This window comes from Thunnus thynnus, chromosome 10, assembly GCF_963924715.1.
Source record: "Thunnus thynnus chromosome 10, fThuThy2.1, whole genome shotgun sequence".
Classification (NCBI taxonomy): domain Eukaryota; kingdom Metazoa; phylum Chordata; class Actinopteri; order Scombriformes; family Scombridae; genus Thunnus; species Thunnus thynnus.
Window position 1 is genome coordinate 3,511,660 of NC_089526.1, and position 26,817 is coordinate 3,538,476.

At 42.0% G+C, this 26,817-nt stretch overlaps 1 protein-coding gene across 1 annotated transcript in view; it reads left to right on the forward strand.

Moving 5' to 3' along the window:
• Nucleotides 1-860: 860 nt before the first annotated feature.
• Nucleotides 861-26,817, forward strand: part of mef2d (myocyte enhancer factor 2d) — a 107,086-nt gene continuing 81,129 nt past the window's right edge. The window contains exon 1 of the mRNA XM_067600449.1: nucleotides 861-1,075. The gene's annotated coding sequence lies outside the window, so the exon portion shown is untranslated. The remainder of the gene's footprint in view (nucleotides 1,076-26,817) is intronic.

The window sequence follows — 26,817 nt, forward strand, 5'->3', positions numbered from 1 at the left end:
GCACGCCGAACGTGACGTAGCCTCACGCACGCACACACGGCACAAAGTGGCGACAGTGAAAATATATAGAAACAGAATCGGTACGTCGGCTACGTAAAAGTCTCTGTAAACTCCAAACGTGCGCTCGTGCTAAAGTAAATGTTTTTATTACACGTGTTGCTCTTCTGTCACACGCGCCACACTGTATCTGTCACTGTAACGTCACTCTTTCCCTCACTGTAAACATCGTGTTCATCCGCGAACAGAACAGAGAAAGTAGGGCGTTTGAAGGGGGGGGACTTTCACATCCTTACTGACACATGCGGTCATGAAAGTAGAACCGTGGCCACTCGCGCAGTTAAATATTGATGATATATTACTAATTTACAATATGCAACATCTGTAAACACGACGAAGAATAATGTTTAAATACTGACCGGCTACCAAATCGAGTTACTGTAATGTCACTAATGTCTGCTTTGCTGAGTAAATGTCCCAACTTCTCAACGCTAGGGGTCTATAAAACATTTAGTCATTTATTAGTTTTTTTTAATTGTTTAAATATACAAAATTAATTATATGAAATAGCTGAACAAGATGTATCAGTGTTTATTTGTAGTTCTACATTCTAGGATGAATTAACAAGCACACTGACAACTAAAAGCTTCTTTATTCGTCTGGTTGATACTAAAAAAAAAGCAGTGAAAGTGGAGTCGTTGCTCTCTAAGCATGACAAGCGGAGGGATATAAACTCTTAACACATGATGTCGCCATCAGCCCTTCCTACTTCACAGCTCACCTTCCACCAACTCCGCGCTGACGATCCGATTGGCTGAAGCGGCGCCGAAAGCTCGCGCTCATTGGTCGCGCTGCCGTCAATCATAAAGCAATGCCACTCAGGATAGATTAGGCACCATTTGCCATAACTAAATAGTTACCTTGTACATCAAGTAGGAAGAATTTTATAATTGGTAGCCCACCGCGCGCTCGGCGTAGAGTTACTGCTTTCGTTAAAACCTTCTGTGCGTTTTGAATGCAACAAAGTGTGACGTTTGAATCTCACATTTCATCAAACAGATGTGGATACACTGCTCGGGTAAGTCACCCTTCACCAGCTTGTGTCCGCATTTCATTTTTTCTTGCCTCTTCCAGTGTTTGGGTAGTTCTGACAGCTGTGTTCAGTCCTGTGCTGGCGGTGTTGAGGTATTTGCATGTGTCGCTAGGAGCTGGCACAGTGTTGTGGTTGTGGTAACTCTTGAGGAGGGTTGTGCACGGTGCTCGCTGTGAAAGCTTCAGTCTCCCTCTGTGTGTGTGTGTGTGTGTGTGTGTGTTTTGTGTCAAGGAGACACGGAGCTTCATGTAGTTCTCTAAGTTATCATCAAGTGTATCAGCTTTTTTATTTGCACTGTTTGTTAGCGTGTTTCAGTCCAGCTAAACCTTCTGTAAATAACATCTCGTAGCCGGTGTGTTTGTGTGCGTTTGTGCGCAACAGTAATAACACTCCATTAGGAAGCTGTCAGAAACGATTTACGACAAGTGTCATCCAGGTTCTGATGCGATTTCTCTTCATTTCTGCAAATGGATTTCATCTCTGAGAAAAGCACGTCTGGGTTATTGGCAACTTTTATCGCGCCATCAATTTCGTTTTACGCGTTAAATGACAGGTTTACATGGCAGCGATAGTTGGCAGATAAAAAAGACAGGAGAGCTCTGTTTAGCCTCAGGAAACTGGTGATTGGTGAAATTGTGTTTCTTTAGAAAAAAAAAACTCGGATACTTTTGCTCATATCCTTTTAAGCTATTGTATCTGTCGAATAATTTTATGTCTCTTTCATGAGCCCATTTCCGACAATTGTGCTCTCATTGCTGTGCGTAATTGCTTTTTTCCCGGGAGAGAGTGCCATCAAACTTCTAATTTCCTCCTCAAACCCGGAAACCATTTTGCTCGTGGAAGCAGCCGTGTAATGATGGCATCAATAAACCCGAATAAAGCCCCTGTCAAGTCAGCTCTGAGATTATATATATATATATTTTTTTGGTAATAAGAAATACCCCTTCTCTGTCAGTTTTTCCACATCCAGCATCGGTTTGGCAGCGTCTCATTCGAGCCCAGGTGACTGGGATTAGAGGGCAGCAAGACAATGAGAATATGTCTCTGGAGACAAGTCTCACATGTCAGGCAGGAGGAACTGTTATCTATTACATCATTATCCAGTGCAGCAGAGGGATGCGGTGCGACACGGTCAGATGAGTGGTTTTTTCAGCAACGCCTGCAGGTAAAGTCCAGGTTGCCAAAAAGGTGTCACAGGATCCTGTGGGAGACAGTCCAGATAAGGGTGCTGAGCAGCAGCGCTGGTGAGTGTCCCAGCAGTCAGAGGAGAGCAGATTAGTGGTTCTTCGTAAATCTTTGGCAGTAGGACAGTCGCCTCAGAGGCTCAGTGTAACCACAGATGAGTGTGTGTGTCCAGATAAGACAGGTAATATAGAGATACAAGAGTAAACTAGCTGATTGGATATGCAAAAAAGCAGAGTCATGTGTTTGGCAGGTGGTTACAGGGTTTAGGAGAAGATGACAGGTTTGATTCCAGTAAAATAAACCTCAACACACCTGCTGAAGTGTTCCTGGATTGGATCAGAGAGCTATAAATACTGATATTCATTGATTAACATTCAAGATTTTTTTTTATTTTAAACCATCTTACATGCTTATCTCTTATCAAAGTGAGGTTGCATCTATGAAATGATAAATTAGAGCTCAGAAGTGAAATCAGAACCGTCTCCTGAACAGCAGAGAGTCAGAACTTGGTCCAGAGAAAACCGGACTCTCCGGCGTTAGATCTTTTCCTTCCTCTCTCGTCCTTTAGCTTTCCTTTTGGTTTAAAGCTTCACATCTTCAAACTGTTACCTGTTTGAAAGTCAGCTGTCGTTCGGAAGCAGCCGGCATTAAAAGTTGCCCAGTGCAGCTTTTTAGTACAGTACAGGTCCCACCAACATAGACGAAGACCTACATACGAAAATACTTGATGAAGTTTCACCATGGAGGCCCAGCGGTTCAGGCTCTGATCATGAACCACTGTTTCTCCACTGTCATCATCTAATAAAGGCATAAAATTCCCCTGAAAATACTTGGGATTCACCTTTCTTTTAGCTTTTTGTCTGAAGCGTGAGCAAGATTGGGGGTTTGGCTGACAAACAACAAAAATAATGGCAGCTGTGACCTTTTTACACACACACACACACATCACCTTATCTTATCTTTCCTCTCCATGTGAGATGTGACTGTGCCGACTCTCATGTTGTGGCGTCACTACCGGAGTTGTTAAAGGCCTGTATCATCATCATCATGCTGAAGTTAGAGATATAATACCTCTTTCTTTCTCTCTTAAACCTCTCGCTTCCACTCGTGTACTCGCACACACACGAACGCAATCTATAAATTGAACAAAAATATTGTAACTGGAATTGTTCAGTGAAAAAGTGTCTTAAGCTCCAGACAACTTATGGGCTCAGCTCCAGTAATGGGCTTTTGTGTCCCTGAGAACCGTGACTGCAGGCGAAGCTGTACGCTGCTCTCATCGACAGAGTAAAGCTCCACGCCAGGACAAAACTTAAGGGAGACTGTTTATATGGTCCCCCCCCTCCCACCCCACCCCCCAAAAAAACCCCATCTTGGAATGAATTCATCCATCCAAATTCATAGTTAGATGGGGGGGTTTTTTGGTTTTTTTCCTCGCTGTAGCTCAGCCATGTGCTCCATCGTGTGCTCTGTTGGCTACAGTCAAAACAGTGTGGGAAGAACAAAAAAAAACACTCCCACCCCCTCCCCCTCCACCCCTCCCCCCCCTCCCCTCCCACTCACCCATCTCCCTCCTTGCTTCTGCTAATTTGAGGAAGTACAATCATTCTCTCCTGCTGCAGCTTCCTGTTGAGCAGCAAACACAGGCAGGCAGCCGTCATGCTCTCCAGACATGACAGAGAGAGCGTCAGTGTCTGTCAGAGGCGGCGTGATGAAGTGACTCAGTGTGTCAGAGCACGCTGTCGTGGACTTTCTCGCGTGTAATAGCATATAAAAGTTCAGTCAGAGGGGTCTTGTAACACATGTGTCTGGTGTATTAACATTTGTCCTCGCGGCAGTAGGGTCGGGTTCTGTTTGACATTTTTCTTTTTGGATTCCAGATTTATTAAGATCAACAAATCTTTTCTGTAGTCTTTTTTATCAGCAAAGCGAAACGGGGGGAAAAAAAATAAACATTCGAATAGTTGAGACTGAAAGTTCATTCTTGACCTTATAACCAGCAGTTACCATAATAATCTCACCACAGCGTCCTTTAGATGCTGTTTCTGGAGCTTTCGATCAATCAGCAGATTGTCCAGCTGTCGTGGAAACACAGATGTTCCTCAACACTTCCTGACTTCTCCTCTATGTTGTCAAGCTGACATGGACGACATGGACAAGAGCTTCTTGTTGAAGTGCTCATATGATATGATTGACAGCTCCAGAACAGACATTAACGGACCCTTTGGTGAGATTGTTGTGTCTAATTCAGGAAGTTATTAACATAAATAGAAAATATATAATCTATCTGGTTAAAAAAGTTCTAATTATCTGAATGTCAAACTTCTTAAATTAAACATATTGTTATAAAACTACATCTAAATAGAACTGATAAGAAAATTATTCCAATATACACAGATTATATAATTAGTCAGGTGTTGATTGTCACATTTTGTTGATTATTTATTTGTTTATTAAGCAAAAATGTCAATCAGTCTCTGGTTCCAGCTTGCAGCAAGAGTTGCACTTGTGATGTGCATTTTTTTCACTATTTTCTGAATTTTTTTTTTGTCTAAACAGTGGATTAATTGAAAAACAAATCAATAGAATGATTGATAATGGGATTAATAATGAGACTGGATGAATAATGGAGGCTGCATCCAGCTGTGGGTGTGAGAGCTCAGACATAAGAGCAGAGATGTTCTGTTGAGAGCAGGAAAAAAAGCTCCAATTCAACCGTTTGAATTAAACTAAAGAGCAAGTGAGCAGAGACGCATTAATTCCCTGACAGATTTTCCAGAGACTCCATTAGTCAAGGCCCTCCAGAATGTCACAGTGATAACCAGGACTTTGACGTGAGCTATAATTTTAACTGGGGTCTAATTTTCACTAATCAATTTGTTTGTTGGCCAGGCTGAGCATGAAGCAACGACTGCATTCTTCTTGGCCGATTCCAACCTGCCTGACCTGCCGATACTGATTGTCTTTAGTTTGATATAATTAACAGCCTACAAGAATTAAATACATTAATTAATTCATGTTCTTTCTTAACTTATGTTCTGTGTATAAAACACTAAACAGATCAAACAGCTGTGCACCAGCTTACATAACTTTTTGACACTTTTTTTCTCCACTTTTTCAAATGACAATAAAGTGCAGAAGCTCAGAACTTGACATATTTTTCTACTATGTTGAATTCCCACACAGCAGACAGTCTGTTTCTGACTACAAGCGCAAGAGGAACAGAGCGACTAATGAAACTGACCTGATAAATTCAATACGAAACACTCTGTGAAGAAAAACTTTCTGTTCTACAAGCTTGTTGAATGACGCCTAATCTCATGTTTTATCATCTCCGATCGAAAACAGGGATTTCCCAGAGTTTTGGCGAAGCTCGAGGGGAAATTTCCATTTTCATCTGAGATTATGTAAGGAGGTCGACTGACCTGTTCTCTTTGGCAGACGGCTGCAGCGGCTGCAGCCCGGTGACTGTCTGGGGAGGAAACCTGACTATGAAGTGCATGAACATGGAAGGTTTGAGTAGAATCGGTGTGAGGTAACATAACCTGGTTACTTTCTTGTCTGCATGTTAGCATACTGATGTTCTTGCTAGTCAGCGCAGCCGCAGTGCGACGCCAGATCGGCTAATACAAGTAGTGTTAGTATAATAGTTGATGGGCTTTAATGGCTGCTGAAGCCGAGGCCGCGTTAGCAAGTGAGAGCAGAAGAACCGAGGAGACCGAACAGAAACGAAGGGAGCTGGTTTTTCGAGGGCGAGTCTCCCGTCACCTCATCGATCCGGCTATTTACCTGTTCTTTCAGATTCAGCCTTGTACAGTAGAACAGCCTCAGTGTCGGACATGTGTTTTCCATCCGCTCACCTGCAGCTGACCCGTGCTCTTGTCCCACGACGGCAGAGAAACCTTTTCTTGTACTCAGGGTTAGAGAAGCGTGCACTCCCTTCACCGCTGTCAAACTGAAAGCCTTGCACCACAAATGGACGGAACAGTTTCTGCAGAAAGGAGCAATTACTACCTGCTCCGGTCATGTTGCTTTCATGGCCTCTTTTGTGTGCTGATTCCAGGGTAGATTTTGTCCACGGCTGTTCCCACGCTGAGCAAGGAGAACAGGAAGAACTCAGCCGCACTGCAGGCCTCTGCCTTCTGCTATTATGGCTATGATTCAATCATTGCAGGGCAGCGCTTTACCCCGGCACATTGAAAGAGGGAAAGAAATGCCCTCACTCCCTCTACATTAATGCAACTTCAAGCCAAAGGTGTTTTTTTTTTTTGTACAAAGAGGAGACCATCAGCCACTTAATGTGGGAAGTAGCAGCAGCGAGCCTCACCTCACCATCCACTCTCACCCTACTGCCATTTTAAAATGGCCTCCCCTCCGCGCTTGTAGCCGGAGAAACATCACGCAGGGTGGAGGAACCAGACCGGGCGAGATTTGACTCCTGGCGCTTCTGATCACACCTACTGTTTGTTTTCTTTGGCTCGAACCAGAGTGGAAAGGTGCAGCGTGTGACAGTTTTGGATTTGATTCATTTTCAGTTTCACAATGCCCAAATTAGACACGAAACAAAGCAGGGCTTGACGACAAAAAGTCACATGACAGAATTTGCGGTTGCTCACATTTGCGTAATTTAAATGGCGACGTGGCTACATTGGATATGCGGTTTGCAAATTATTGGTACTAGTTACTGCTGCAGCTGCGAATGACTTCAGCTGTTTAGTCAATTCTAGAGACCAATGAGAGCAATGGTATGAATATGTTCAATGGGACAAAATGTGTTTTATATAAGTTATATATCTGCTGGTTGGGTGAGAATTTGCAGCTTAGAGTCTGTTTTTTTTTAAAACTGGTGATTGTTGTACTGTCATTTTCTAGAACCCACAGTGATGTATTTAGCTTATTTGTCCAACCAACAGCCCAAAACCCAAAGATATTCTGTCTACTATCATATATTACAGAATACACCATAAAGTCTTCATATATTGAGAAGGTGGAACCAGTAAATGTGTGTTTTGCTTAAAATGACTGAAATGAGATGATAACCAAAGAAGTTTCTGTGTAATTGTCTGTTGACCAATCAACTCATCCATTATTCAAGAAATTGTTTGATAAAATAAAAAAAATTTAAAAATCAAACAAAATAAGACAATAAAAGACGACTCTCAGGGGGTATTCATTCATATTTATAACATTTTACAGGCTAAACAGTTTATTGATCATTTAAAAAATAATCAGTACATTAATACATAGATGGATGTTACTTATTGGAGCAAAACTTGGTGTCCAACTGGAAAAAAAGGAAACATGTTAAAGTGTTTTGTCTTTGAATGCATCCGATGTTTTGTTGAAGTGGTTTCATCTTTGGGTAATTTAAGACAGCAGGTAGTGGAAACGTATCTGATTCAAGTCCCTGTATTTTTGGCTAATTATGAACCTGCGTCTGCTCTGCTCTTTGTTGTAATTTACCAGCTTTTATTTTCACGCCAGCTGGGCACACTCGAAGAAATCTGTGCATCCGTCCGGTCTGTATAGCCTCGGTTCATTTTTTTGATGTGCTGGGCTCTCAGAGTATAAGAACCTGCTCCTCTAGATGTCAAAATCAACCTCTTCCATGAAACCACATGAATCAACATGCATGCGAGGGGCTATGTTTTGTTGATTCCTGTTTGTACATCATATTGCTTGGAAAAAAAACACCAAACCAAAGCCGCAAAGTTCTCCAGAGTTTGAATAAACTGCTACTAACATGCACGTCAGGGTGGGTACTAAACCTCAACACATTTCCACTACTGACCGAGATGTTTCCTGAGAACCAAATACAATGTCTGATAATAGAATATAAAATGCTTGGTCAGATTCTTAATCTTGTTTACTTATTTTTAATTGGATATTTCCAGATATAAATTATGTTATATTTAATCATGTAAAGTTTGACTTATATTGTTAAAGCCCCACTCCAGCCGGTGTCACTTCCTGTTTAACGTTTAACCGTCTTTCTCAAACAGAGAATGGGGGTGCGGTTAGTAGTTGGATGTGGTCCATTACCATGGCAACCAGATTGCCATTCGCACTGATGATGTGTAGGAATGGTAGTGATGTTATAGCCTAACCTGTCTACTTACTACAGCATTAGTTATGTGCTATGTGAAATCAGACGATGGCTTCTTTATTGATGGATGACATCATGCTTTATTACAGTAAACCTACGTAGATTTTCCTCCTCAGTGGTCAGGCCCGCTTCCATGAGGGTGCAAAAGCATTGCATTGCACCCTCACTTAAATATTTTGCACCCTCAGTTGAAAGTTTAATGATAAATGCCAAGTGCAGCGTGGTAGTTCTTGGGTGCACAGACTGCGTGGGCGTCTCCATGCACACCTGCTGTTGTGGTTCATGTATGTGCAGCAGCAGCACAATGTGCAAAAGGGCTGAGTGAAGGTGAATATAGATCAGCAGGTTTGGTGATTATTAAATACTCTCTCAGCCAGTCACATCAATGCTCTCATAGCACTCACCTCGTACTTTAATGTTATACAACAGTGTTTGCATTACAGTGTGTGTTTCAAGGATAAAACATGAGACGCTAAAAGACAGTTGGGAAAGAGGCTGATGACGTCTCCTTCATAAAAAAGCAGAATATCAAGTTATACCTGACCAGTCTGGTGTGTGTAGAGGTGTGTGTGTGTGGTTATACTGTAGCAGCCTGGTGTCATCAGACGGTTTAATGAAGGTAAACACAGTCAACGGTTGTGCGTAACGTCACTGCGCTCTGACGCAGCACTTCTCAGAGGCTGCAGATCTATCAACATATCAATCCTGCTGCCTTCAGATGCTGCAGAGATTGAATGGACCGAAGGAGAAGCTTCTCATACAGTATACAGTAACATTTATAGATCAATGCAGACTGATTCACTGACTTTCCTGCTTTAACCATATTAAACCTTATTATTATATTATTTTGATTGGAGAGTGTTTAATTGAAATAAATTGTGCTAACAGGGCAGGTATTGTAATCAAGTAAAATATGAATATTTGCTGGTTTTCATCGTCTTCTATGATAGTAAACTGAATATCATTTTGAACAGGAAAAACAAGCTATATGATAAGGTTACCTTGGCTCTGGGAGGTTGTGTTTCACCATTTTTGTGACATTTTATTGACCAGTTGATTCTTTTCTTGATTAATTGAGAAAAATAATGATTTCACAATGAAAATAATCCAGAGCAAAGGTCAAATGAAACCCAGCCCTACATGCATGTTGTAATTGCTCCTTAATTGTAGCCTGTTTGGAGGTATTTGCCTACACGGCTTCTCTGGTTTGAACCTCGGGGCCGAAGTGAAGGATTAGGGTCCAGAGAAGCGGTGGCTGCAGGGCAACAAACCGCCTTACTTACACAGGACTAATCCCTGTCCTCCAGCAAGCTCTTAATTGAGCCATCATCAGCTGCTGATCTACGGGTTAAACATCTATTAACATAATGAGCAGATAGAGAGGAGGGTAGAGGAGGAGGAGGAGGAGGAGGAGGAGGAGGGGTCTTCAGTCCAGAGGGCAGGGAGGTGATGCAGGCCCACCTCGAGGAAGAGGAGTGGGAGGCTGAAGTGTTTGTGTAAAGTGGAGTGTTGATGATGGCGTTGCTGGATGGACGCTACTTCAAACGGGCTCAGTGACGGTGGTTTGTTGTTGGTTTAGCTGTGTTTGCGTTGGACGGCTGCAGACTGCGTGAGCTCCTCAGCTGTCAGCGGACAGTCAGGGTGGTATTCCACAAAGCAGGTTTAACAAACTCTGAGCCCAACTCTGAACTCTCAGCTGATGAACCCTGACAAGGGAAACGTTCGGTTCCTGAACAGCTGATCAGATTAGTTCAATCAACTCTCAGTATGTTAACCTCGAGTTTAGTGTGTGTGTGTGTGTGTGTGTGGTGAATTAAAAAAAAGCCATCATCAATGGAGCTGCAATGCTATGATACGTCACCATGGCAACGGGTAAATAAAAGGCAGAATCCCCATTTTGATCTGTGGACGTAGACGTATTAATGCGCGTGTATGCAGACGATGCACATTTATCTTTTACAAAAAAAAAAAACAGCCTGAGTCAGAGCAGGAAAGTGTCAAAAAGTTAATACAATAAAGTTTTACTCAGTTTCATCCATTAATTCATCATTGAGCAGACTTACATTCCCTTAATGATAATAAAGTGCAGTCTGACTGTGTATCAGGCTGCAGCTACATTACATTATAAATATATTTGTTCAGCTTTAATCTTATCGGGACGAAACACAGGAAGCAGCAACTGAAGATGAAAAATATAGTTAAAGCTTTAAAAAATATATAGATCAAAGACATAGAGGCATGACTGTAAGCTCTCAGTCTGATCCAGTAATGATGTGTTTGGTAATTTGTACTTGAAAAGGAATCAAGGGGGGAAAAATACAGTAGATTTTAAAATTTCAGACGCCTGTTTGTATCTTCACTCAACAGCATTCAGTGATGCCGCTCCGTCCTGCTCACTCAGAAATAATAACACATAACCTTCTAGTATAGGAATGATGTACCATCAGTGCGACCAATCACACATAATTATTCATTGATCCCACGTTTCTAAAGCTTCATACTGATCTTTTTAATATCGAAACTGAGATTACACATTACGTGCGATAAACAGGAGCTGCTCGAACAAACTGACAGCTGTCTTGTGAGTCACAGCGTTCTAACAGAAGGACATGCAGAGGTTTTATTCTGAGCTGAGGGGGGAATTCACACTGTGTAATATTTGAATGTGAGAACAAACCAGTGTTTTGATTCAGACGGCTTCGATACAGACTGAATGAATGAGGAAATGAAACGGCGTGTCTGGCTCTGTACGAGGGAGGAGACGGAGAGAAACTTTGTCGAAGAAAACCTGTCAGCGAGCAAGTTAGCTTCACAGAGTCGGTTACCATGGTTACTGACCCGGAGTTTTAGTTACCTCACTTTCTGGAACTGAAAACCCAGAGCCTCTTTATGTTTTTGAATAATTGATTAAATCGCAGAAAACAGCCATCATAACATCCCAGATTTGCTTGTCCAGTCTAATCAATGCTCCCAATATATTCTATTGATCGACTCATCGGTCAGTTAATTGACAAATGGTTCCAGCACTAGTCATCATTCAGTCTGTGCCAGCGCTGGGCAATGATTCATCTATTATATTGAATATATTCTATGAGAAATACTCCAGATAATGAGAGAAAGAGATGATGACATCATGATTTTGAGTTAACTTGATACACAAATGTGTTGCAGCTCCAACGTTTAGTCGATTATTGGATTAGTTGAGTGAAAGAAAGTTAACTGGTGAATATTTTGATAACTGACTTATCGTTTCAGTCATTTTTCAAGCAAAAATACTGAATTTTCTCGGTGATTTGCTGTTTGTGTTGGTCATATTTGACAGTAAATGAAGGTTTTCAGACAATAGAAGACACTGTGGGCTCTGATGGTTAGTTAGCTGTAGAGCTAATTACATGCTAATTCTAATCAAAGTCACCAGAATCTTCTGATAACTTTGGGATTTTGATTTTGATCTTAAACCATTTAGGAAATTATATTCAAAAACAGTTTTTTATCATACTGCATAACACTGTGCAGTTCAGTGAGATGAACACAGTATGGACCTGATTATATAAGATGATCTGACCTTATCGTCATATGAATATCAAAACTTTCTGAGGATTTCTGTTACAGCAAATCTTTTCTATATGTGGCTCTAAAACATTTGGTGTCAGCAGAGAAGTGATGTGTTTGTTTCATGTTTCCGGTTTGTTTGAAAAAAAAAAAAAAGAAGAAGTGCAGGTAGCATTGTCTCTGCGGTTGTACAGACAAAGAAAGAAGAAAAAAGAAAGAGTGCCAATTACAGAAACATATACGTCATCAAAAGCAAACCCAACGAGGAAGAAGACGTCATCCCCGCCCACACCGTTTGATTGACAGGTGAAGTGCAAAGACACCTCGGCGACAAAGACGGAGACTAGATTACCACTTGAAATTTCATTTTTCAGCATATTTATATTTGCCCAAAGCTTTTGAGGAAATTAATAAGGTCTTAAAAGCTTTTTTTGTGCAAACAGATCACGTGTGTGTGTGTGTGTGTGTGTGTGTGTGTGTCATCCGTCCCCTGAGAGTGTTAGCAAGTGGGTTTATTTAACTAACAGTCAGGGAATCGTCAGACTGCCTCTGGTATATGTTTTTGTTGTGATGACTAAAGCCAACATTTGATCATATGAAATATTAAATTATTTGAGATAATCATTAGAGATCGTCCTCTGGGTTTCGGTGCTGCAATCTGCTGTAATTCTGGTGTCGTAACTTGAGAGAAAGCGTTGTATCAGTGTCTGAAGGGTCAATCGAATGTCAAGCACGTCCATTCGGAACACTTTTTAAATTCAACCATTCAATATTTAACTAACACAGAATGATTCAATCTTTAAATACATAACTATTTTATAAGTAGAGCTCTTAAGATGACTCATAGATTTAATAGAATCCCAAAATGTGCTTCGCTTTCATGTCAGCAGTCTTTTTTTTTTTTTTTTTTAAACGCTTTTCATCAGATCGTTGGAACGTTTTCTCTCGTGGAATCACACTCCCGAGTTTCTACTTCTCAGTGCAACACTGTATGCATGTGTGTTATAGATGGATTTTGTTTATTTGGTTTTACAAATTGTGAAACATAATTTCAGTAAGTACTGGGAGTGTCTTGAAATTCCTAAAAACAGAAAACTGACCACTGACCAAAGCCTGAAAAAGCCAAATTAGAGACTTAATTTACTAAATATGTCATTGTGACTATATGTTAATGCAAAAAAAAAAATTAACACTTTGGAGACAAACATCTTGCCTTTCTGGTGATTGCATGTCTTTTAACATCCAGTCCGACATCAGGAGCCAAGTCTTTATGGATGGATGGATGGAAACGCACTCACAGTTATAAGAGTAATTTACGAAGAATGTTTATCCATTATTGATCTAAGTCTTCAGATTTGGAAAACACAAATAGATCCTGGAGGCATAAAGTGTCTTTAACCTTGTTTGAGTCAGTAGAACAGTGTGGGTGTAAACCGACACTCTGTCCTTATTTTGTTTTGTTTTGGTTTATGAAATATGAGGTGAAAACGTCGGGGGGGATGTTGCGTTGCCATGAAAACAACCCGATATGTTGTGGCTTTTCTGGACAAGCGGCGACTGCCGGTCTCAACTTTCAATCCGAGTGGCACACACACACACACACACACACACACACACACACACACACACACAGCCGCCGCCAAGCTTAAAGGGGAAAGTTAGATCCCAAGTTCCTGTTTGCTCTGGACTGTTGACTGTCTCTCCTCGCTCTAAATTATAATCAACTCTCCGTGGTTTACCGCAGACTTTCCATTCATCTTCCGGATAAACGGAGAGAGAATTCCTCCTCCGGTGGAGTTGATGGATTATGAGGAAGTAGGGCAGAAGGGTGACCTTAAAGAGACTGTCTTGTAATCTGAAAGGTCACAGGTCTTTAGCTAAAGGTCACCTCTTGCAGGACACTCAGTCCTACCTGCTCACTGCTCTGATTTCACACATGATGTCATTGTGCAGTAATTTCCATTTCACAGCTCTATGATCTGTTTCATAAAAGTTGACAGAAATGAGAAAAAACCTGAGTGGTAAATCCCTACTCTGTTGTTGATTTTTTTTTTTTGCTAAAAATATCCCGTTCAGGGCACTAAATTTATCCGGTCCGCCTAGGAAGAAATTGCTGGAAATAACCAGCTTTGGAGCCAAAAGGGAAGTCTGTGCTGACCTGGTTTTTTTGGCTACGAGGTAGAAACATAGGAGCGAAATGAAAAAAAAAAACCACTGAATGAACGCAACATTTATTTTCATCAGGGATTATAGAATCTGTAGGAATCCGGCTCTCTCATTACATTTCATCCGTGTGTCTGTTTTGTGATCTCACTCGCCTCACTTTTTACAGTCGCTCCATTTCGCTACAGCACTTTATCCAGATTAAGTTGTTTTTTTTTTTTTTCTCTTCTTTTTAATATACCAACCAAAGAGAGAGAGAGAGGTCATCCCTACATAAAGCTAACCAAATGGACATTGTAGCGAGTGTGTTGGTGGGGATCAGAGGCCACCAGTCCTGGATCAAGACACAACCTACTGCATCTATGTAGGTTAAATGCAACTTAAACCCTGCACAATTTGCAGGATTAACCTTAAATAACAGGAGCTGAGCGTAGAGAGAGAGAGAGAGAGACACTGCGCTCTCAAGAGTTGCTGTGCTGCACAAAAAAAAAAAAAAAAACCCAGGCTTGGCTTGACCTTGACTGGGCTGCAGTGTCAAAATCCTCTTAAATTCAATTTGAATCCATTTAGTTCAGCTTCTGGCAACCTTCAGCAATATGGCCTTTTATTTAAAATTCCATTACGTTCTCAATAGTCTTGGAGCTTTTTTAAAAAGTAGAGTGAAGAGAAGAGAAGTGATAGACCAAAGGAGGGGGGGGAGGGAATGATCTTTTTTTGGATATTTCTCCGACATAAACACACAATACGTTTAAATTGTACTTCTGCTGTTCTTTCAATGTGTGGGACTTTATTGATTCGCTTCAGGAAAACCAAACTCGCCCACATCCATCCAAAAACCAGAGGTCAAGGTCATCTCAGCTCAGCTACTAGAGCAGCGACCTCGTGTTTCAGGGTCATGGCAGTGACATCGGAGATCTTGTCGTCGTCTCATCACACGCGTGTGAAACTCCAATATTTCATAACACACCTGGAATCGGAGGTTAGTCGACGTTTCCAGAGCTGCAGAAACCAGGAGAAGATTATCGAGAATCAGAAGCGATCGACTGCATTATGTTTGGCTTCGGATTAAGGCTTCTCTCTCTGTCCAATGACTCAAGCTTGCAGTCTCCACCGCACACACACACACCGGAGAGTTCACTGGAGGTCTTAACTGGAGATATCGTTGCCAGGGAGCTCTGAGAACAATGCCTGGTGAAAGATTATAAAGGAAGAAGTGAGCAGGAAAGAAGAAGAAGAAGAAGAAGAAGTTGACGAGGATCAAGGAGCGCTGCACACCTACAAAAAACCCGGAGGAAGCTAGAGGAGAAAACGCCACACATCTGCTTTAGAAACATATCTCAGATGCATCATTCAGTATTCAGAATACATGGATCACTCTGCCTCCAGAAGCAGAAACGTTTCATAATCAAAAGTTCTTTTGCTGACTCAAAAGTTGAATAGTAACTCCGAGTTGGCAGATATCATTTTGTTAAAGCGGGTGCCAACATTTTTGAAGCATGGATAACCCTTTTTGCCACACAGAGAGAGGCAGAAGGAATGATGCTGAGCTCTAAATTACCTCTAAAAACCTAAAAATAGACTCACTTTGTGTTATATTTTGTCTATTATGGGTTGTAACCCGATCATACTGCCAGTAAAAAGAGCAGGAATGAGTAATCACTTCAGTGTTTGTGCCTATTCTTCTGCCCTGAATTCCGACACATTTTGGTTGCGCCACATTCCTGGTTCATTCCAGGTTTCGTTTGAATCAAGGCGTCTCCCCCGAATACCATCCAACTCGCTTTTTTGGCTTTCATTTCTGTCTTGTTTCCTCTTTTCTACGGTCGGGGGGGGGGGGCCTCGGTGCCAGATTCATGACGACGATCATCTCGGATGAATGACGTGAAATTAACCCAGTCGCCATGGTGCTTTTTGAGATCTCTCCATGACGACGACGACGACGCGTTACCGTCTGAATCGGTGCCACGGATCCGTTCATGTGGTCCAGATTGGAACTGGAGGGGAAAAAAAAAAAACTTCAATCAGTTTATTTGCCAATCACACTGAGGAGGAATAAATCAGATATGTGTGAGATGGAGGAGGAGTAGGAGTAGGAGGAGGAGGGAGGGGGGAGGAGGGGGGGTAAGTATTGGGAGAAGTGCCGTGCCACCATACTGACGGGGTTACGATGGCGTGAGAGCAGGGGCTGCTGGCCAGCGCTCCGGCACAGCTGAAATAGCAAGCAGCAGAGCCAGGAGCTGAAACACTACACCCAGGCTTCTCACACCCCCCCTCCACCCTTCCACCCCCCCCCCCCCTCCTCCTCACTCTCTCTAAAGCTCTCTCTCTCTCCTCTTCTTCTCTCTCGCCTTCTCACCTCTCTCCTTCACCCTGCCTCTCTTTGATCTGAGGTCCTGATGTTTTCTTGCTCTTCATCCTCATCATCTAACTTCCACCCCCCCCCCTCCCACTGACTCCCCCCTCCTATCAAATTCCTCCCACACCTCTCTTATTCCATTTTCCATCGGAGCGTGGCAGAGAGGTTACGGCCTCATTTGAATATTTGAATGTATATCAACCTCGTCCTCACCGGGGCGTGGCATCGTTTTTTTACGGTCGCGCAGCTGCGGCGGTTTTATGGGACCATCTGCGCAGGGCTCATTAAGCTAGCCACGAGCTAACATGGAAGAAAGAGTGGGTAGAGATGGAGGGAGGAGGAGGAGGAGGAGGAGGAGGAGGAGGGGAGGGGGGGTTACAGTAGGGAGGCGGCTTATTCATCGTTCCTCCTCTGTTGTAGAATAGCCATGACCTAAAATTGGGATGGTTCCAGCGAGAGGAGAAGAAGAAGAAGAAGAAGTAGAAGAAGAGGAGCTAGAAAAATCCCCTTTCCACTCTTCCAAAGTAACACACTTCCTCGTGTATGAGCCTGTGTGTGTGTGTGTGTGTGTGTGTGTGTGTGTGTGTGTGTGTGTGTGTGGTGTTACTATGACTCCAGGCTTACGTATGTGTGTTCATGCGTGAACAGTACACTGTATCTGTTCATGAGTGTGAGCAGCACTGAGGTACTGAATGTGTCTTTGTTCTTAAATTGTGCTGTTTCATTTTTTGGTTTAAAGAAGATTTTCTTTCACGATTTTACAGTTTAAGTGTGCAAAACCGAAAATTGTGGAGTGATATGAAGCCTTTTAACACTCAAATTCTAGAGCTGAGTATCATTGGAAACTTTTCAATATATTACTTATGTTTGAAGAAGACATCCACATGAATAAATCTCCACAAAACGGTTCAGTTAGCTTCTTAGAAATGATTAAAGTCAGCATCTCTCCTCCTTCTTCCTCATTGACAAGTCCAGAATCTGTAAAACTACAAGACACAAGACGTCTCAGTGAACGTGTGTTGGAGTTTTAAAGCCGCATACCGGACCGTGATTGGCTTACAAATCCCGCTCGTAGGTCCACGTCGTGTTAAAGCTTTAAGATTTAAGGTGAGGCTCGGAGAAACTTTCCTACTCCGGCAGATAAATGTGACAAAACAAACTCCGGCTCATACACACATACATCATTCAGCACAGAGAAGAGAACAAACATCCAACTGAAGGAACAAGAAGAAGAAGAAGAAACACATTTTGAGTGGAGGGAATAGTTTGACGGATAGTTTTGAGGGAACTTTGCTGTGAGTTAGAAGAGAAGATTGATACCACTGATGCATCTGTCTCCTAAATATGAAGCTACAGCTAGGAGACATTTATCGTTTGTTCTGTCTTATTTATATTTGATTTATGCAAAAAATGATAATTTACACAGCGTTGTTAGGATTCTGCTGAAGAAGCGGTATCTTTGCTCCAGCTATTTTTGCTGTGGAAAGAGTATTTTTCTATCTTTTAGAGCTATTAAAAAGGTCTTAGAAACCATTAAATTTGCGCTCAGAAAGTGTGCAGATACCCTGATGGCTCTTTAAAGCGCTGCTGAAACCTATTTCTCTGCTCTGATGTATAAAAACCTCCAGCTCACAGCGGCAGCGAGGACTGTTTTTTCGCGGGCAAAAAGCACAGCCGTTGCTTTCAGTCGATAGAGAGTGTACTTGTTTTCTGGCGGGCCGTGTCAGTGCAGGCATTAGATAACGTTTTATTTGATGGTGTTCAATGGCTGACTCGTCCTCACCTCTCGCCCAGGCCTCTCCTGCTCTCCAGCCCACACACACGCTCCCATGTAAAAAAAACCAAACACACACACACACACACACAGACATCCACCCACTGACACACACACACACACACACACATACACTCATAAACACACTCTCCTGCTCTCCCTCTGCATCCTTCCTCTGGAGGATTCTGGCAGTTGTTTATGTTATTGAACTGGTTATCACATTACAGCTGGAACAGCACCAGGCTGAGAGAGAGAAAAGAGTCCTCCCGCTTTCTCAAGAAAGGCTAGAAAGGGAGTGAGAGGAAAAACAAGAGCAGAGGGGAAGACTAGATAAATGTTAAGGAGTGTTTTACACGGCGCTTGTCAGCATCATTACGCTTCTTTAGAATGTAAATATTAGAAAACCGCATATAATCTGATCTTTACACAGCAGATGTAAATCACTTTAATTTGTGGTTTCACAGCAAGTCCTCCAAACCAGATAACACATCAGTTCCTTTAAAAACAACATATGATCATCTGATCTGATGCACCTCTTGACATTTTCTGTCAGTCACCTTCCAAAATGCATATAATGTATGATTTATGACCTCTATGGCGGAGGTGTTGCTACGTTAAAGCACAAAAACCGCTTTAAAGTTAGTGAAAGATTATTGTGAAAACAAAGCAACACTGGCTGTTGGAAGGATGTGATGTTTGAACAGCAGTCTCCGGTGTGAAGGTCACTTCCTTTTAACAGTTCAATCATCCGCGCTGACCTCCTCCCTAGAAGGTCGTGATGATATCATCACGCTATTTATGATGTATTTGCTTCATTGCGTCATAATTTTCGCTGCCAAAAACATTTTTTCAAAGATGTTGTTGAACAAAGGACGGATGCTGTCATCTTTCTGGTGAAAACAGGTCACGGTCTTTGATTTTAAGTGGGTGTTTTAATCATCAAATTTCCATCATTTGGATGCATCCAAGATATAAAGACGAGGTTTTTACAGTAACAAAACAAAGAGGCGAAGCTTATTTCTCTGCCTGTTCAGTTTGTGTGTTAGAGGAGAATAACGCTAGCTTCTAAAATTTAATTTAAAAAAAAACTCAGCTTGTCATTTAAAGCTCTGTTTAAAATTCCCATAATGTTCTTATATTCTTGAAACATACTGATACGGTTTAGTGACGTCACAGGACTTTAACTGAACTTCTAACATCGCTCTAATATTGCAAAACGTTGCTATTGTTACTCTTGATGTCATTTCTTTGCAGATGATGTCATTTTCTTTACTGGTAACGGTATATTTCTGGTATGTTCTATCTGTGTTGCAGTATAGTTTATCCTGCTGGCTTTTTGTCGTCGTTGTCTTTTTTTCCCATCAGGAAAAAAAGTTGAACACTGTCAGCAAGAAGATCTACAACAACACACCCACCCACCCACACACACACACACACACACACACACACACACACGCCGCAGCCAAAAGCTAAATCAGAATCAGGTGTCACAATTAACACTCAGATGCCTTTACTTGTTTCTCTATTCAGTGTTTTATTCTGCAGAAATCCCTGCAAGATATTTTCACATCAGTTTTTAATGATGATATCCCTTGTTACCATGACAGCAGATAAAAATTTTAAAACTGACAAATCGACTCTGGTAAAAATTTAAATCACAGTGTCGAGAGTCAGCTCAGCCAGATTTCATTTAAAACTGCTGAAAGCTGGAAACAGTAACATAAACACCTGTACAACATAAAATATCACAAAGCAACAGCCTATAATAACACTTACAACATGTTTATAGTAATTCTGTTGCTTATTTAACTGTGTTGTCATTTTGAAGCTGTACTTTGTGGTTTTATTGTAGTGGTTTTATATTGTGGGGTGTTTTATGGTATTTAGTTTCCTACCCTGGTGCCCGACGCAACAACAAAATACTGTCCTCACAAGAAAAACGACAGCATTAATCATTTCAGCAAATGCCCACTAGTGATTTATGTTCAAGTGACCAAGACACGGAGGAAGTGGTCTGACGTTAATATAGTGCCACAAAGTCAGCAGAGCGAGAGCGTGGAGGTGATTGGATTGGTCAACGAAACTTATGACTTTGTTTCCTGCCAACGGTCAATGTTGGTTTCTTTTAACCATAAATACAATTGTTGCCTAACCTTACTCATAATCATAATCTGTTCCTCTCCCTAATCAAGTCATTTTTGTGCCTAAACTTGAAGGAAATTTAACGATAGACGTGTCGGATCAACAAACAGTTTTATATTTGGTAAATGTGGTGATTTGTAACACTTTTGCAAGACACCAGCCAACAGACTCATCGTGCTAACAGCGATGTCAGATCAGAAAATACAGTTACAATACTATGAGTGTTTAATTAATAGGACTTGTTGGAAAATGCAACTTCAAATATTTCAATAGTGTTGAATAAAAAGAACTTAAAAGAGGCATCATGCACATTTCCAGGTCTATGTTTATGGGGCTCTACTGGAATATCTTTGCATCCTTTACGAATCTCCTTATTTATCTTCTACTGGTCCTTTATGCAGCCCCTCAGTTCAGCCTCCGTCTGAAACAGGCCGTTTTAGCTCTTGTCTCTTTAAGCCCCGCCCTCCCGATGAGCCCACTCTGTTCTGATTGGCCGGCTTCAGGAAGCTTCCCTTTGGCAGATTTAATCTAATGTAAACAAACTAGTAGCAGGACTTCACTTTTCTCTCATTCCTTTACTGGAAATATAAACTTCTCAAATACATCTGTACATGTAAGAGCCCAAATGTGGATAATGTAAACAACACACGGAACGACCTTAGCAACAACCTTAGCAACAACCTTAGCAACAAAGGCTACGGAACGGACAGCTGTCACATAGAGGAAGTAGGAGGTAACTTTGCAAACGGAGCGTTCAGGGACGGCTGAAACCCTGCTTCTGACTTACTGGGAGCATTTTTACAAACACTTTGACCACGTTTAACATCCGACAAAGCTGAATACGCCTCCTTTAAGCCTCATATCCACTGAGTTTATTGTATGTAAACCTCCCGTGTGCAGAGACTTGAAGTGGGAGGAAACTAGCATTTTAGCCTGAATAGCTTGTGATTTTTTATCCAGTTGATGCCTTGCTCCAGGAAGAGTCACACAAAGAATATAACCCTCTAACTCTCCTCCTCCTACTCCTAGCTCTTTGCTTTTAACTATACCTCTGGTTCAGCGTGCCTCTGCGTGTGCTCTGCGTGCTGAGTTACTCTACAAAACATACATGAATGTTGATTATTCATTTCCTTTGACACAGCAGCAGGCAGGAGGCAGGTTAGTCGTAGCGTGTGAACGATGAGAGACGAAGAAAAGAAAAAAAAAAAGGAGATTTGGTGGTTTAAAAACTCTGCACTAGAAGTTCTGGAAACTTCTTTCTTGCTCTGTTTTGCACACACAGCAAGAATACATAATCCAGAGATGTTTTTTTTTTTTCTTTTTCTTTCACCCCATGGTTTTCTCATCCAATCCAAAGAAGTGCTGCGCTTTCAAATCCCCCCTTCTCTTCTTCCTGGCTTTGCTCCTCTTTTTTTTTTTTTACAAAACGATAATCTCGCGCTCCGCCACGATTCACTTCGCAGGAAAAACTTTGTCTGACAAAAGTGTTTCAGGGGAGGGAGGGGAGGGGGGGGGGGGACGTTCACGGAGGGGTTGTATCTTTCCCAAATTTTCCTGAATAAGACTTCAGTGACGGAGCCCCTTTCAGTCTCCATCAGAGGAAGCATCTCTCTGTGTGTTGCTCCAGAAAAAGTTTCACTCTCCACCATCCAGGAAACATTAATACCCCCCGTGATAATAAAACAACTCGACTTAGAGGTAGATTATTTCCTGCCTAGCGCGTGACCCCGGGATTATAAAATCCACATCATATGGTCAAACTGTCATTACTATTGTACACAGTAGTGATTGAAGTGGAAACCTAGGTATTGTGGGTTAAAATGATTATGGATTAACATGACAGCGTGGTTTTTTTCCTCCTTTCCGCCGTAATGCCGGCACCGGCTCCAGTCAAGCAAAGCAAAGGAGCTTAGTGCTTTTAGCCCTCGGTTCTGGTCTATGGTAGCATCTGTTGTTACAGTCGGACACGGCGTACACACTCCCGAGCACTCAAACACATGCTGGAGGGTCATAAAGCCCTGTTTTAATGCACTGAGTGTGTGTGTGTGTGTGTATGTGTGTGTGTGTGTGTGTGAGTAGGTGGGTGGGTGATACAGTATGAAGGAAGGCTTTTCACAGAGGACAATTCCTCTGGAGTCACAACAGGTGTGTGTGTGTGTGTGTGTGTGTGTGTGTGTGTGTGTGTGTGTGTGTGTGTGTGTGTGTGTGTGTGTGCAGATTGCTGAGGGGAAGTATGAGCCGGGCACTAAAAGGAGGAGGGGGGGGTTGGAGGGCTTATGAAGGGTCCCCTCTGCCCCACCTGTAGCCTGTCAGCTGTTGTAAGCCTGTTAAAACGTCAGCTGTTTCTGAGGAGAAGTGTGTGTGTGTGTGTGTGTGTGTGTGTGTGTTAGTCAGTGTCAGGGAGCTTGTGGAGGTTAAGGGGAGAGGGGCAGGGTGGGGGGGAGGGAGGAAGGCTGGCTCCGTGTGGCCCTCATCGCCCCATCGCACATCAAACGCCTCGTCGCCTTCGGGGATTTGTTTGCGCAACACGCAGCACCTCACGGCTGCGTGGAGCGCTGTAACGGTCTCTCGTCTCGCTTCGCCCTCTTTTCCTGCATCAAACGGCGTAGTCGTGAGAACTCACCAGACTTACAGCAAGTGTGTGAGAGCTTTGTCTGACTTACATTATTTCAATCATCTGTACCTTTCGGTGACATACATGTGTCGTTCTACAAACCAGCAAAAACATTTCTTTATTGAACAATAAAGCCAAACTTCTGAAAAAGCATCTGTACAATAAAAATCTAGTTTAAAATTACCATTTTAAATCAAAGTAGCAAAGTATTCAAGTTCAAAGCTTTCAGTACTTCACAAATTTGGTGCAACAGAAATGTTTTGCTTGGCTTCTAAAAAAGATCTGGAAACAAGTAAAAAACAGCTGGACCTTCTGGCAGCAACTTTTACAAGAAGTTTTGATGTTGGATGTCAGTCTGGTAACAGAAATAATTCCACATTTGGCTTGTGACACGACTTTTTCAACAAGTTAAGTAGACAGTTTGAGACAAGGTGGAGTCTTTGATGTGTCTGTTGTGTTTTCAGCTGCTTGGCTCTGATCTTCAGGGACCGTTGAGAGCCAAACTGCAGCTCCTCTCCAGTCCTTCTTCAGCTTCTTTAGATTATTTTACACAACAGTTGTTATCTTTATTGATTCAATCTGCTGAAGCTTGTTTTTTAACTGTTTTTTCAAAGAAATGGTGGCAAATTCCTTGTTGAAGAAGATTATGAATCTAAACATTTGGCGAAGGGCCACAACTGTCTGTTATTATCATGATTGATTCATTGTGACATGATGAATCTGTTGCTCATGCTGAGGTTTCTCACTATTAAAGGGCTTTTTAAAGGAAATCATTCCTTATTGAATCGAGGGTCTAAGGATGATGATTTGTGATGCTAAGCTATACAATGAAAATTGACATACCTTGACTCCCGACTCGAGAAATGTTGATTACTGATCCCTAAAGTCCAAGGTGACGTCCTCAAACGTCTTGTTTTGTCCACAACCCCAAAGATACTCAGTTTACTGTCATGGAGGACTAAAAAAAAACAGAAAATATTCGGAGGAGCTGGAACCAGAGAATTCAGACATTTTTTCTTTAAAAAATGACTCAAAATGATTCAATTATCAAAACAAATGAGTTAATTTTCTGTCAGTCAACCAATCAATGAATCTGCTGATCAGGTCTTATTCGATGCCAGCTCTGGAAATGATCAACTTTGCATTTAGCAAATGGCAAGAAAACACCTCAAACACTTCACCTGTCCATCACAAGGCTGTAACAACAACATGAAGGAGTCTTCTGTGAGAACACTTCTTTAACTGGTGTGCAGAAGCTGTTCAGTTTGGCTCATGGAAGGATTTTTTTCTAATAACACCTCAAACAAAACTCAGCTGCTTCCCTCTTTTAACACCTTGTTCACTCAGCAGATGTTGATCCCGTGACGATTTACAGCGAGCGTGGACGTATAACAAGCTTCAAATCACTGCCATCAGTTGTAAGCGATAGTATAGATCACAGGAGGTCAGAGCCAGAGAGATTTAAAAACACACAGGTAATAAACTGCTTCTGTGACTTGTGTGTAAAACCTTTCGATCCGAATAACTCTTTTCAAATTAACATCGATGAACCTTTAGTTCCAGACGTCTGCTCTTATTTTTCTGGGCGTAAGCTAAAAACGTCTGCTGTCTCTCAACTCTCCGGTCGGCGGTGCCGGCGTGGGAGTCGCAGGTGTTTGAGTGATTTATGGCTTTAATTTGCTTGATAGATTAAAATATAATGCAGCAACAAGGATAGAGCGTTAATTAGGGTATCGCAGCGAGGTCCTGCTTCCCTCAGGTTGCTTGGCAGCCAGACAGAAAGAGCTTACTACCACACTTAAGACTTTAAAATAGAATAAATACTCTACACATAGAGGCTAAAAAAGAGTTGAAACAGAAAGAGACCTTCAGTTCTAAAGTAGAGAGGAAGAGCAGAGTCTTTTGAGACTTGTGAATCAAGGATACACCCAACTAAACGCTGTCAAACCGTCCCTCCGTGTTAACAATCTGTCCCTGAAACCGTTCCTGTGTCCGAGCGGACGCCGACGGCCTGGAAAAGCTTTGGAGTAGAGGAGAGGAGGAGGGGGGGGGGAGGTTGGGGGGGAGTTGGAGCTTTTGTGGTGGCAGCTGAGTGAGGCAGACAGTTGAAGGGAACAGGTTGCTGCGTCTGTTAGGGCTCGTCTTGCTCGCTCTTGACCTTTAACCTTTTAGCTGTGACAGCTTCAGGGGGGCTCGGGAGATACCAAATTTCTTCCGGATTGGGAGAGCCAGGCCCCGGGGGGGGGGGCTACAGATGAGAGATGTACGCTACACCGGCCAGTATAAAAAGACACTACAAGGTTTTGTTCTGAAAAGCTCGGGAGAGTCGAGGAGTTGTTTGTCGAAATCAGCGAAATATTGGAGCCAACTAACTCCTCCCGGCCACTCCTCCTCCTCTCTCTCTCTCTCTCTCTGTCTCTCTCTCTCTCTCTGTCCAACTCTGTCATGGCTGAATATTTTCAACAACAACTCAACTCTCACGAGATGTCGGAGCGAGACTTCTCCTCGAGCGGTTAGACACAATAACAAACAGACGGGATCAAGCGAAAGGTGAAGAACAACATTACATTTCTCTGTATGGTCCTTTTACATAACGCTGTCAGACTCTTAGAATAAACCATCTGAGCCTGTCAGTGGCAAAAACAAACAGTGGACGTACATTGACGGGGCGTTATTACCCCCCAAAGGATTATATTGGACATCAGTCACTTAGACACAAAGTGATGGGAAAATAAGTTTCCCTTTAATTAGTTTAAACAGATATTGAGCTTATTTCATCTGCATATTTCCATGTTTTTTAAGACTTTTATATTAATATAAGCTGTTTCAACCACAAACTGTGAATTTAGAGCAGTTAAAAACACTTCTAAAGGTTGTTAGAACATTTTAACAACGTCTGTGGAAAAGTTCATGTGTCATATCAGCACAAATCCCGAAGAGTTTCCCGTCTTGACTAACTCACAGGATGCAGATTTGCTTCACTTGCTCTAAATTTGATTTTTGGTGTTGGACACTTTTCTACACATCAGAGGACGTGGGTGATGAATGGAAACTTTAAGACACAGATACGATCTACTGACATCATGAGGTTTTTACCTTTGACCTCCGTGACCTTTTATGGTGACCTGGACCCGTCAGTATTCGCAGAGTTAAATAGAAAGTTGTCATTTGAAAGGTAATTCATTATCAGGACTGAGTCTCCTGTGTGTTAAATGACAAAACAATCACTTCCTGTTGCTCCTCTTTCACATTAAAAGGTGTTTTTGTGAAGCAGCTATAAGAAATGTACTGTATTAGTCATGAACTGTCTCGATTATTATAAATTTCTGAACCATATGTCTTTGCTTATATTTGCACATGAACAGTGATTGGATTGAGAAGGTTGCAGAGCAGAAGTATCAGTTTGCAGAATTTCAATGTACGACTGATTTATAAGCAACATTTAGCATACAGAGTTATGTGAAGCCATTTAAATGTGTTAAGATGAGGAGGTTCGAGCGAGGTGGAAGAGTTTATGCAGCGGTCGGACACATGGATCGAATTTTTCCCCCTGAAATGTTTTGTTTCATGTGTATAAACATTTTTTCACGATGCAAGTTGGACCTCCTCTGCTTTATTAGATCATAATGTTATTTTGACGGTGCAGAGTACGGTGGAAGTCAACGGGTGCAAACGGACTGCGATCACAGAGGAAAACCTGCTGAATGCATCCAACATGAAGCACCAGTAATACATCGGTCATGTCACTGTTCACTGTCATCGTATATACGCTGTGAAAGTGTTGATGAACGAGAACCTGGACAGCTTTAGACAATGCTCGCGCTGGAAAGATAAC